This window comes from Desmodus rotundus, chromosome 13, assembly GCF_022682495.2.
Source record: "Desmodus rotundus isolate HL8 chromosome 13, HLdesRot8A.1, whole genome shotgun sequence".
Lineage (NCBI taxonomy): Eukaryota > Metazoa > Chordata > Mammalia > Chiroptera > Phyllostomidae > Desmodus > Desmodus rotundus.
Genome location: NC_071399.1, coordinates 40,467,694 through 40,479,796, shown reverse-complemented (window position 1 = coordinate 40,479,796; position 12,103 = coordinate 40,467,694). Strand labels below are relative to the sequence as shown.

General features: G+C 37.7%; 1 protein-coding gene across 3 annotated transcripts in view; it reads right to left on the bottom strand.

Annotated features, from left to right (window-relative positions):
- The window catches only part of TMTC4 (transmembrane O-mannosyltransferase targeting cadherins 4), an 84,631-nt gene that overhangs the window by 56,772 nt on the left and 15,756 nt on the right, over positions 1-12,103 (bottom strand). The window lies entirely within an intron of this gene.

Sequence of the window (12,103 nt, the reverse complement as noted above, 5' to 3'; positions counted from 1 at the left end):
GAGCAAACTGCCCTGTGCATTGCAGGATGTTTAGCAGGACTCCGAGCTTTCCCCATTAGATGCCAGTAATATTCCCAGTCCTCGGTTGTGACAAGCAAAAACATCACAGACTTTGCTAAATGTCCTGGAGGCATGGGGGGTGGAAATGAGACCATTGCCCCAAACCAGTGCTACTCACAATGTGTGGTCCATTGACCTGTCCTTGAATCCTGTCAGAGCCCCACCCAGGCCTGCAGAATCAGAAAGTGGAGGGTGGAGCCCAGCAATCAGGCTCTAACCAGACTTCCAGATGACTCTGATATAGCCAAAGGCAGAGAAGCATCACCCTAGATAGGAAGCTTGTTCACAACTCATTCCGGCCAACATGCCTGGCTTGTGGGAGTAACTTAAATTTTTAATGACAGAATCTGCAGCATCTGCCTTACTCTGGAAAGGCACTTACCATGCCTTACACATGGTCAGTGAATGGAATAACTGTCCACTGTCTACCACAAGGGGCAATAGGCCCACCAATCATAGAGGCACAACACAGTAAAAGTTAGAGGAGTGCTTCTTAGGGCTGTGCATATAATATCTTTTGCAGTGATGGAAATGTTGGAATCCTTCCCATAATGCTTCTGTTGCTATGTGGCCTTCACTTCAGCAAATTGGAGATGGGTATTAACTTTGTATGACAGTCCATTTCATTTTTAAACTTCTGGCTGTTAGAATTTTCTTTCTTAAAGTGAGCCCACGCTCGCCTCCCCAAACTTTAGATCTTGGCTCTGCCCTAGAGCAGCATCTCTTCAGGTGGCACAGTGCCCAGAAGCCAAGTTGTCATTACTGAAAACCATTATATATTGGAATATTTAGGTCCATCAAGCAAACTAAGGATAATTTTACTGAGGGAAATTACTTACATTTCATGTATGTAATACCAAGAGATCACAATTAGGAGCCACAAGAACAACAAAACTCTGTTAAATTAAACATGATTGCATTTGAGTGTTTACATATTTATTGGAACTTACATTCTTTGGGCACTTGTTAGTAATCATTAGCAGACAAGTGTTTGTAGACACAAAAATCTTTTTAAAAAAGTTTGGCCAAAATAACCTTAAAGCTAACACATTGGCTAACTCCTTTCCAATATGATTTTGAGAAAGGCCTCAGAGTTTTAGCCACACAACACAGGGACCCATGCGGCAGAACAGAGGTGATCACAGCTCACAATGCTACACCTTCTGACATGACAAAAATGGATGGCAGATGACACCCTTAAGGCTTGTCCTCTCCACCTCGGTGCACGTATGGTTCATTTAGTTCTGGCTCTCATAACACATCTTCCTGAGTCTGTGTCAGATCATTTTCAGGATCTTCTCATATTAGCACTTTTTATGTAAATAGACACCCTTAATGATAAATGAACACATTAATTACCACAACAGGGGTCCCCTCTACAGATAAACAAGATAAAAGACACCCTGCCCTGGTGCCCACACCCTTCTAGGCCCCATACCAGGCTCTGCTTCAGGCCCAGCACCAGGAGATGGCACTGTGGACCCCTGGCCTCAGCCAACTCACTGTTTTCATGTTCACTAAGCATTAGGTTCAGTTTTTCACTAGAAACCAAATGGACCTCTCCCCAAATTACCTGAATTTGATTTTTTTATAAGTGTCTCCTCCCACTCCCATGATTTGTGTTCAAAACTCCTCACAAATCATATGATTTCCCAATATAATGTTCCCGGTTCTTCACATTACAAGCAGGTCCCTTAATCATTTTACATTTCTTCCTAGAAAAACTGAATGAGCTTGTTATTTTACTTGACTGTAACATGGATTAATTCCACCCCCACATGGATTACTATATTTGCCATGTATAACGGGCACTTTCTTGCCCAAATTTTGTGGTTATAATAAGGATGTGCATTATACATGGGTATAATGACCACATACCATGGGTATAATAATGGATATAATAATCCCATGTATATTGTGCACAAAAACATGGGTGCGCATTACACATGGCAAAATATGATAAGTGGCTTTGGCTAGGAAAAAAACCTCCCAGTTCCTCCATTAAAACACTCAAAGGACTACTCTTAAAAGTACTCTGTTAAGACAAAGTTAAATTACTACAGATGCAGCCCTGGCTGGGTAGGTCAGTTGACTAGAGGATAGTCCAATATGCCAACGTAGTGGGTTTGACCCCCAGTCAGGGCACAGACAAGAAGCAACCAATGAATGCATAAATCCACTTATTTAAGTGGAACAACAAATCCATGTTTCTTTCTCTCTAAAATCAATAAAAAAAATAAAGTTGTAAGTAGGAAAACAAATTACTGCAGATGCAAAAGTCATAAGCTCATCTTCTACTTGCCTGGAACTTAAAATGGCTTTCTCCTTAGAGGGCTAAATCAGAGATTTCACTGAATACAGAAAAATAACATATAGAAAACACAGCCTTCAGATTCAATGATAGAGTTGTCCCTTCTCACTGCATAATTTCACCATATTTCTCAAAACCCAAATTCAGTAGAGGATCCGGACTCTCAAAACTTCTTTCATATTTTTTCTGGATGAACCCTGCTCTTTAATTTTCTCTTCTAATTCTGATTTTGTTCAAACATATCCAGTATGAAAATGTATGAAAGATTAAGACAATTGTCTCTTTGCTGACATTTCTTCAATTTCACTGATTAATAAATATTGTCACATCTCAACAGTGGTGATACCAGATCAAAGACAAAATTTCAGTAGTCAGTTAGTTATAAATCAAGTGATGGTTTCACATTCAGAAAACCATGCTAGACCATCACTGTCCAGAAAAGTAGGCACTGCCCTGGCCAGGTGGCTCAGTTGGTTGGAGCGTTGTCCCATACACCAAAAGGTTGTGGGTTCGATTCCCTTCAGGGCAGATACCCATTCAGGGTGCATGTAGGAGACAACTGATTGATGTCTCTCTCTCTCTCTCTTTCTCTCTCTCTCCCTCTCTCCCTCTCTCTCTCAATCAATAAACATGTCCTCAAGAGCGGATTTCATATATACATAAAAAGATAGGCATTATAGTTAATGAGCACCTGAATTTTATCTAGTTACTATTGACATGTTGTAAGTGTAAAACACTCACCTGATTTTGAAGAGTTCAGTATAAAAAAGAATGTAAAATATTTCATTACTTTTATACTGATTCCATGTTGAAATCAGTCATTGGGCTAAATAAATGTATTGTTAAAATTCATCTCACCTATTGCTTTTTATGATGTGGCTACCACAAAATTTTAAATTACATGCATGGCTCCTATTGTATTTCTACTGCACAGAACCATCAGGGGTGTCCAACCCACAGCCCATGGGCCACATGTAGCCCAGGGCGGCTATGAATGTGGCCCAACACAAAATCAGAAATTCACTTAAAACATTATGAGATTTTTTTTGTGATTATGTGTTACAATGTATTTAATGTGAGGCCCAAGACAACTCCTCTTCTTCCAGTGTGGCCCAGAGATGCCACAAGGTTGGACACCCCTGGCATGTGCTCAAGGACCTGGTTCTTGGTGAAATGGTTGGCACATGGCTATGCCTATATTCTAAGTCTGCTTTTTAAAACAGAAAATATGAAATGATTTTGCCTACTTAAATCCAACTTTCCCCCACTTCGAGTCCCTACCAGATTAGCCATTCGCTATTTTATGAGGTGTCATAAGACTAAGCATTCACACATACTTCAGTTTTTCCAGAATCTAAACTGAAAAATTAAGTAATATTTTTGAAATATTTCATATAAATCAGAAGTGTCTCTTTACAAATGTGTGGCATATATGTCCGTGATAAACCATGACACTGACAAAGTGTTCCCAGCACTGAGAGTGAATAAGAAAGGATGCATAAAAATTAAATAATCTACTGAGAAGCTAGTCCTGAGTTTGGGTACAGCCCAGGTTAATGGACATCTGATAACACAACCTACTGTAGTATGGTTTTTTCATGTAATTTCCCAAATTAACATTTTCATTGAGTTTTGATTTGTCAAGGTGACTATTACTAACAATGGCCAATATACAGCATAATCTAGATGAATTTGGACTTTGTGTTTTTGTGACTGTTCTTATTTAATGATTAATGCAAATCAATCTTTTATTTCCAAGTCTGAGCATTTGAATAAGACAACTGAAAGAGATAATGGTAGGCCACCTTGCATATAGTTGGCACTCAATAAATATCTGTTCAATCAATAGTTTCTTTTATGTCCATGCCTAGCAGAATTCATATTTAATTATTGTATTTGTTATGCAATTATGAGATGTAATTGATATCAAAAAGTTAACAATTTAATGTGAACAAATCCAGCCAAAAGTCAAGTCTTTTCACTTTTAATTTAGTCTTTGAAATGACTCACAATAAAAAAATCTCCATTATGTGAGAGACTGTTTAAAAAAATCAATTTAAAAAATTACATAAGAAATATTAAAAGGCATAGGAAAATTGACTATTTTAATTTTAAACCTGGAAGTGACTGTTAAAAACAGTAAAAATAAATCCTGAGAGCCAGACATCATCTCTAGTACAGTTGCATTTATGAATACTTTTATTTAAAAAAAAAACTTTCCCAAATAGGTAATTCTAACTCATGCATAGCTCTGTGTAAGCATCTCAGGATGTTAGCTACCCAGAGTCCTTTTCTCCATCTCACCTCCATTCAGTCTGTTATATTTTAAGTACCAATGACCCAGGAGAAGGGAAAAAAAATAAAACAAATCACAAACTATTTTTTCACCATGAGACACCCCTCATCACTTAAGATGACGACTTGCTCTAAGATAATTATGCAGCGTTAGGAGTCATTAACAGTTTATGATCCAGAACTTAAAAGAGATAGGCCTAGAAAACATCTCCTTTGTTTCTGTATATGTTTCTATCATCTAAGACAATTCAATCACTTAGGTAAATGGAGGCAAAGATTAATGGAGTGGAGGAAGCACTGGGGAAAACGCAAAACAAAAATGCGCTAATAGACCCCTGTCAGTGCTAACACCCAGAAGTGCCAACAGATGTGGTCACTTTAATGAGGCACGTGCCTCAGATTTGGCACCATTTTCCAATGGGAAGATCTTTCAGAAAAAACATCACATTATACCACTCTCTTCACCACTCAATGCCTGGCATCTCTGCTGCCTTGAAACTGGCACATCATGTTGTGTGTGGGAACCACGCCACCCTGACAGGTGGTCCTCCTTCCCTCTGCCAGAGCAACACAATGAGCATCAGATTCTCAGTCCAAAGTTGGCGCCAACCAATCCTTGCGTCCCCCAGCAAAATGAAAGAAGTCAGACGTTGCCTTTCTAAAACTATAGGACCATTCTGGGAAAATCAAGCAATGCAGAAACAAAAGGAACAAGAAGGCAGAGAAAAGAGAACACACAATTCAGTTGGCAAGGGCTCCAAATCCAAACACAAGGGTGCTACACTGTGTGAGCTACTCATTTGCCCTATTTTTTTTTAAGCTAGCGTGACTCTAAGTCAAATAAAAAGAGATGTCTTAATTCAAAATGAAAATATGAGGAAATGATGTCCCAAGAGTAAAAATTACTTATTTTAGTTGCCTGGAATACGATAAGGAGAGCAATACAGCAAATAAAGGTTAAGAATTTAAAACAACAGAGATTTAAGATTTTGTCTTTTATAACAAATAGATTAGAATTTAAAATGGTTGTTCTAGTTATGTAGCAAATTCATTCCCCTCCTGAAAAGATTCTTTCCTCCCCACTATAAATGAGAGTAATTAAATTTCTCAGTTCTCACTCCCATGAAACAAGTATTGTAAGGTATTAACTTAGAAAAATTGTTTTGGCTATTCTAGCAAGAGAGATTATGTTCCCAATCTGAAATGAGGCTTTAAGAGAGACTGACAAAATATCACATCAAAAGAATAATACTTTTTGTTTTGGGTACTCAGAAATAATAACCAATGCACCATCAACTTCATCTCACTTAGTATTTTTTTAATGAGAAAATATATGCTTCCTTTATAAGGAAATTAATTTTTCTAAAAAAAGATTCTGTTGCAAAAGATCTTAATTGAAGATATTCTATTTAAGCATCAAAAAAAAAAGGCAGAAAAATGTATGTGCGTAGATTTTTTCATTTTCTAAAAACCCTAGGATTCCAGAAATTAGCAGAGAATTGCTTGTTAATAAACTCAGACAGTTAAAAATTGTCCAGAGATTTAAAATACAGACATCACATCTATAAAGAAAGCTAATGAGGTTATCAAAAAAAAATGTATCCTTTAAAAGAGCTTTTTAACTAGTTAAATCATTAATTTCAGAGTACTCATTTTTTCATTCCCTTACTAAAAATATTAAATCTGTTCCTCTACAAAAACATTTCTTGAACTTCAAGTTTATATGTAACTAATACTAGACCTTTCTTTGAATTTATGTTCAGATCCAAAAAGAACAAATACCAGGTCACTTGAAATGTAAGTTGAAATAATAAATAGCATTATTATTTGTATCCAATAAGTACTGAACTGAACTTCCACCACAAAAGAGCTTTTATTCTCAGGGGGACACTTACAAACATGCGGACAACACAAGCACCTGGAACAAGGACTCCGCACCGTCATGACATGTGTTTACTATTCAGCTTTTTGTACAGTCCACACTGACTAGATAGAGGAAAACAAAAATGTGACTATTTCTTAAGATATCCCAAAGTCCAAATGAAAATATGTATACCTAATCTTCATTAGTATCAAGAGCTCTTCTCTGTTTGACTCAAGGAAACTTAATAGAGAGTAGATGAAAGAAATTAGCAATATAAAATGAATTACCATATGACCCAGCAATTCTACTTCATGGAATTTATCCAAGGGAAACAAAATCACTATCTTGAAATGATATACGCACCCCTATGTTCATTGCAGCCTTATTTACAACAGCCAAGACAGAGATATAATCTAAATGTCCACTGACAGACAAATGCATAAAGAATAGATGGCATGTTTACACAATAGAGGATTGTTTAGCCACAAAAAAGGAAATCTTGTCATTTGCAATAACAAGGATGGACCTCGAAGGCATTATGCTGAGATAAATCAGAGAGAGAAAGACAAATACTATGAGATCTCACTTTTATGAGTGAAAAAAAATAAGAAGAAAAGAAAACCAAACTCAGAGAGAGAACAGATTGGTAGTTGCCAGAGGTGGGGTGGGGTGGGGTGGATAAAAGTGGTGAAAAAGTACAAACTTCCAGTTATGAAATAAATTAGTCTGAAGGGTGTAATGTATTGCATGATGACTGCTGTTAATACTGTACTATATTTGAAAGTTGCCAAGAGTAAATATAGAAGTTCTCATTATAAGAAAAATAAATTTGTAACTATGTGTGTTGATGGATGTCAAGTAGACTTACTATGGTAATCATTTTGCAATATAAAACGAGGTCTGTCTGAAAAAAAAATCCAGCAATTGTTAATATGACAAGAATGGTTCACATGACATCAATGTAACCTGGCAGCTAAGGGGAGTGGACTAGAATGCACATGACTGAACAATGACGACTTCACTGTACTAGTCAGTGGGGGCAGTAGATGCCGTTGAGTGAGCATGTGTACTGTGTGGCCGTTGCATTTGAAATGACTGAGCAAATAGAACAACAAATCTGCATCAAATTTTGCATTAAGCTTGAACAGTCCTCTGTGGAAACTATTCAGATGATTCAGAAGGCTGCAGCTATGAGCAACTGGTGATTGCCAGCTTCATCACAACATGCCTGTCTATGCATCACATCTCATGCAGAGGTTTTTGGCAAAATATCAAATCACCCAGGTGATTCAGCACCCCTAAACCCTACAATTGGCATCCTGCAACTTCTAGATTTTCCCAAAACTAAAATCACCTTTGAAAAGTCAAAGATTTCAGACTGTCAATGAGATTCAGGAAAATACAATGAGGCAGCTGATGGCAATTGGGAGAACTATGTGAGACCCCAAGGTGCCTACTTTGAAACGGCTGGGGTGCCATTGTCCTGTGTGCAATGTTTCTTGTATCTTCTTCAATAAAGGTCTCCATTTTTCATATTGGATGGCTGGATACTTTCTGGGCAGACCTCATATACATATCTCAAATTGTTATGATGTACATGTAATACTAATACAATGTTATATGTCAATTATATCTCAATAAAATAACAAAGTGTACATTCCAGGGAAAACAAGCAGAAATTAGCAGTTTAGAGATCATAGTCATCCATTGTACATAAACACACCATGAAAAGAAGGGGATACTTATTGAGTACCTGCTGTGAGGTGAGTACAGGAAGGAAACATTTCACAGGGGAGTATAGGGAAGCAGGATACTCTGTTCCTTGAGCGTTCTGAATAATGGGAGCTTTATTTCAATCAACTATACGAGATCCTAAGCCTTTCAAGGGCAGGCACTGTGTCTTCCTAGTTTTTGTATCCTTGACACAGGGCCTGATACAAAGGATGCCCTCAATGTTTGATTAATTGTTGGTGAAAGAATGAATGACCAAAACTGATAATCTTGTATGCCATTTTAGAAAGAATCAGAAAAGTGTCTTATGAATTCCTTAACCAGAATTGTTTTTGCATATGGAGTTTTTACTGCTTCTTCTCTGTGAGGTTATTAGTTTGTGATAACCTTGCTCCTCTTAAAAAAGATTGAGTCATCATATTTATGAAGTTGGACATTAACATGATGTTTAAAAATTATCCCAGGAAGATATTATTTATAAACAAATAAGTAGTTTCTATTTTAGCATGTTTAAAAACAAGTATGGAAAAATCTGACACACAGAAGAGATGCTGAAACATAGTACCTCTGTCAACAGAGACTAGGAAAGGCTCCACCTGGATTCATCAGCACCAGTTTGGGCCATAATGAGACAAAGGGGGATTGGGGAGTTGTGAAGGACCACAGAGTACAGCAGAGGAGCTGGCAGAGTGAAGATGCTGTTCTGATGGTGCTGGGTGGAGCACAAGGGGGAAGGAGTTGGGCCTCCAGTCACAAAGTCCTGCCCTGCTCTGCTCTATCCTGGGGTTACAGCAGGTACAGCTCAGCACACAGAACCTTGTTAAGGAGGGGACAGGGAACGGCCTTGTGTGTAGGACACAGGAAGGACTTCCTCCAAATAAGCTAGTAACTGAGTGCAAGACCCTCTCTTAAGAATCAACATTGATCTGCACCTCCACACCTGCCACAAGCTTGGGATGCAGAGTTCAATCTTTCCATCATCATCTCGGAAGACAATGAGTGGGAACTGAAAAGAACAGTGAAAACCAACTCAACATGATGGAGAGTACAGCTTGAGGGATGGTGTTTTCACCCACATTAATCTCCCAAGAAAAAAACATTCTGATATAACTCGAAGACTGCATGGGCAGGAGGACACAGAGGACAGAAAGGAAACAAAAGTCCATGGCCAGAAATAACTTTCACGGTCAAAACACCGAGGCCTAGATGTATGCAGAGGGATAACCCCCTATAGCTTTATATCTTCCAAAGACTAAATAAGCTGTTGGTGACTGCAAGGAACCATACCAGTCCAGAAGCAGGTCCACAGCCTCAATTTTAATCCAATCTTTCCTTTTCCTAAAAGAGTTCAAGTGAAGAGAAAAACAGAGCCTGGGAAGGTCAGGCAACCTGTAGACAAGAGGCCAACAGGAAGCCTTCTTCAAAGGCTTCCTTATCTATCCATTTGTCTTCTAACTGTTCTAAGTAACTTCAACCAAATGAAAATCTATTCATATTCTTAAAAGGGCTCCCACAGAAGCCACATCTACCACTGCTATTGGGGTGCAAACATTAAATATTTCTGGGTTCACCTTCTCAAGAACATTCGCATCCTTAATATGAAAGGCCTGTAACAATCTCTTTATAAAATCTCTTTCTAATTTTAAAGTAACAATGTTATAAATGTTAAAAGAATGCTCCAGGACTAAAAAGAAAGGTTATATTGCTGCTAATAGTTATATAGTTCCAATAATACTAAAATATATTTAACTAATTTTTCATGAATCAAAGTATTATTTGAAAATCCATCACACATTAAGCATTTTTACCTTTGGTATTAGTTTTCAAAGGCTTTATTTAAAAAAATCTAACTTTTGTATGGATGGCTCTCAGAAATAATTTTATAATTCACAAATGAATTAAAAACAGATACATATATCAGAATATATATATATGTGAACTGAAATAGAAAAATGGTTAGTAAAAGGACCCTAGAAAACAATATGAAATGTCTTTAGTTTTTCACCGTTCTGTGAGATGCCATTAAGAAGGCAAATAAATGTATCAGTTCACCTGACAGATACTTTAGTCTCCTGATAACTTTTCCATTCTTTCATAAAAACAATCTTGAGAATTAAAAAGAGGTTTTATTATACCTCTTAAATAGTGGGTCCCACATAAGTTAAAACTATCAACATTTAGTATTTTCTTCAAAAAGCACTTCTGATGTCTTAGAAATCTATTCAAAATAGGAAGTAGTCATTTTAAAGGGTGTTGAAATTAATGAACTAATAATCCATAGAACTTTAGAGTTTTCTTTGAGAAAAGCCAACAGACTTTATTTTTAATTTTCTTCAGGAAAAGTACGACTACTGGTAAATTGTTACTTTACCTAACTGCAAATTCAGATTTAACTGCCAGCTTAACAATATGAAATACCACTGTCTGTGATGAACACAGTGAGGGAACAAATGGATCCTTTCCCTAGCTCCCACTCCCATTACGGATTTACAATCTTCCGGAAAAGCTACACCGTGGTACAGAGTGTCCTGAGGCTGGGGCAGGAACAATTCCCCACCCCAACAGATCCCTGGGACCATGTGTCTCTTGGGAGTTTGACTGTCTGAGTAACATAGGTGGGGAGATCCTGACTCCAGAAAGAGCTAGACGTGCCTATGGCTAAGTTAACTTTCAGTCTCAGGAAGAAAAGTCACTACCACTATTCTCTGTACTTGAAGCTGTTCTAGCTGGCTGTTCCCAAACTCCCTGCTTCGTCAGAAAAATGATGAATCAAAGGAAAAAGTGGTGGTTTTTATCTCGGTAAGATAAAGTAATAATAAAACAGGGTGGGAAGTGAAATGTTATTCTTGTTTTTTTTTAAATTTCCCTACTGTTTAAAACTGTAAAAATCACACTTAGTTTGTGGGCTGAATGAGAAGAGGCAGTGAGTGGGCTGGAATTGGCCCTTGAGCCTGTTTACCAACTCTGAGCTCTCCCATTTCACCAGCCCCGGCACACACAAAATCCCGAATGAGCGAACTGCTTTTCATTATTAATAAGAGATTAATTCACAGGAGACATCAAAGGGCCTGCATCAGTGTATGACAATAATATTAAGGTCCTGGCAGCCCTGGCCTGTCCTAAGCTTTGAAAAACAACATGGAACAGGCTCAGTGAAGCTAGAGTACAGCTGCTTCTGCTTCAGTCCCTCTAGCATTCCCCAGGAAATCATGACCCTCACTCCCCCCGACCCACCAACAAAAGTATAAATAGTTGATTGTGATATATAAGGAAGGAGTTCTATAGTCCATAAAGTTCTAACTTCTTCAGATACAGAAATTGAATGTGTAACTGTTGCGTGTGTAAACTGCATATAAGCTAAATGCATCATATCCGAATTCTATGATAAAACCATTTGGAAGGACATGACAGAATACATAAAATGGGTAGCATGATACAGGGATTCTGCTGTGTTCCAATAAATGTACTGATGCTAATATCCATACCCCACCATAACTGTTACCTCAACTCCGAGGACCTTCTTTGTAAGCATTAATAATGCTCCAATGAAAAAACAAGAACCTCACACCCAGGTGGATATTCACAGCTATACATTGTAGCATTTTCCTATTTTTTTCTCCAAGAGTTTTTAATAAGAGAGAACCAAAAGCTTTTGTTCTCCTACAATCTTGCTGGAAATAAAATCACAAAAATCAATCATAATTGCTTTAGTGCCAAGAGCAAAATCTCTTGGTTTCACGCAAAAGAGTCTGCTCCTGTGTGACTGCTGAGGCATAAACTTTGGGTTACAAGGAAAGCAATGGAATAGAACAAGATACCTAGAGAGAGCTTACACCTTTTGA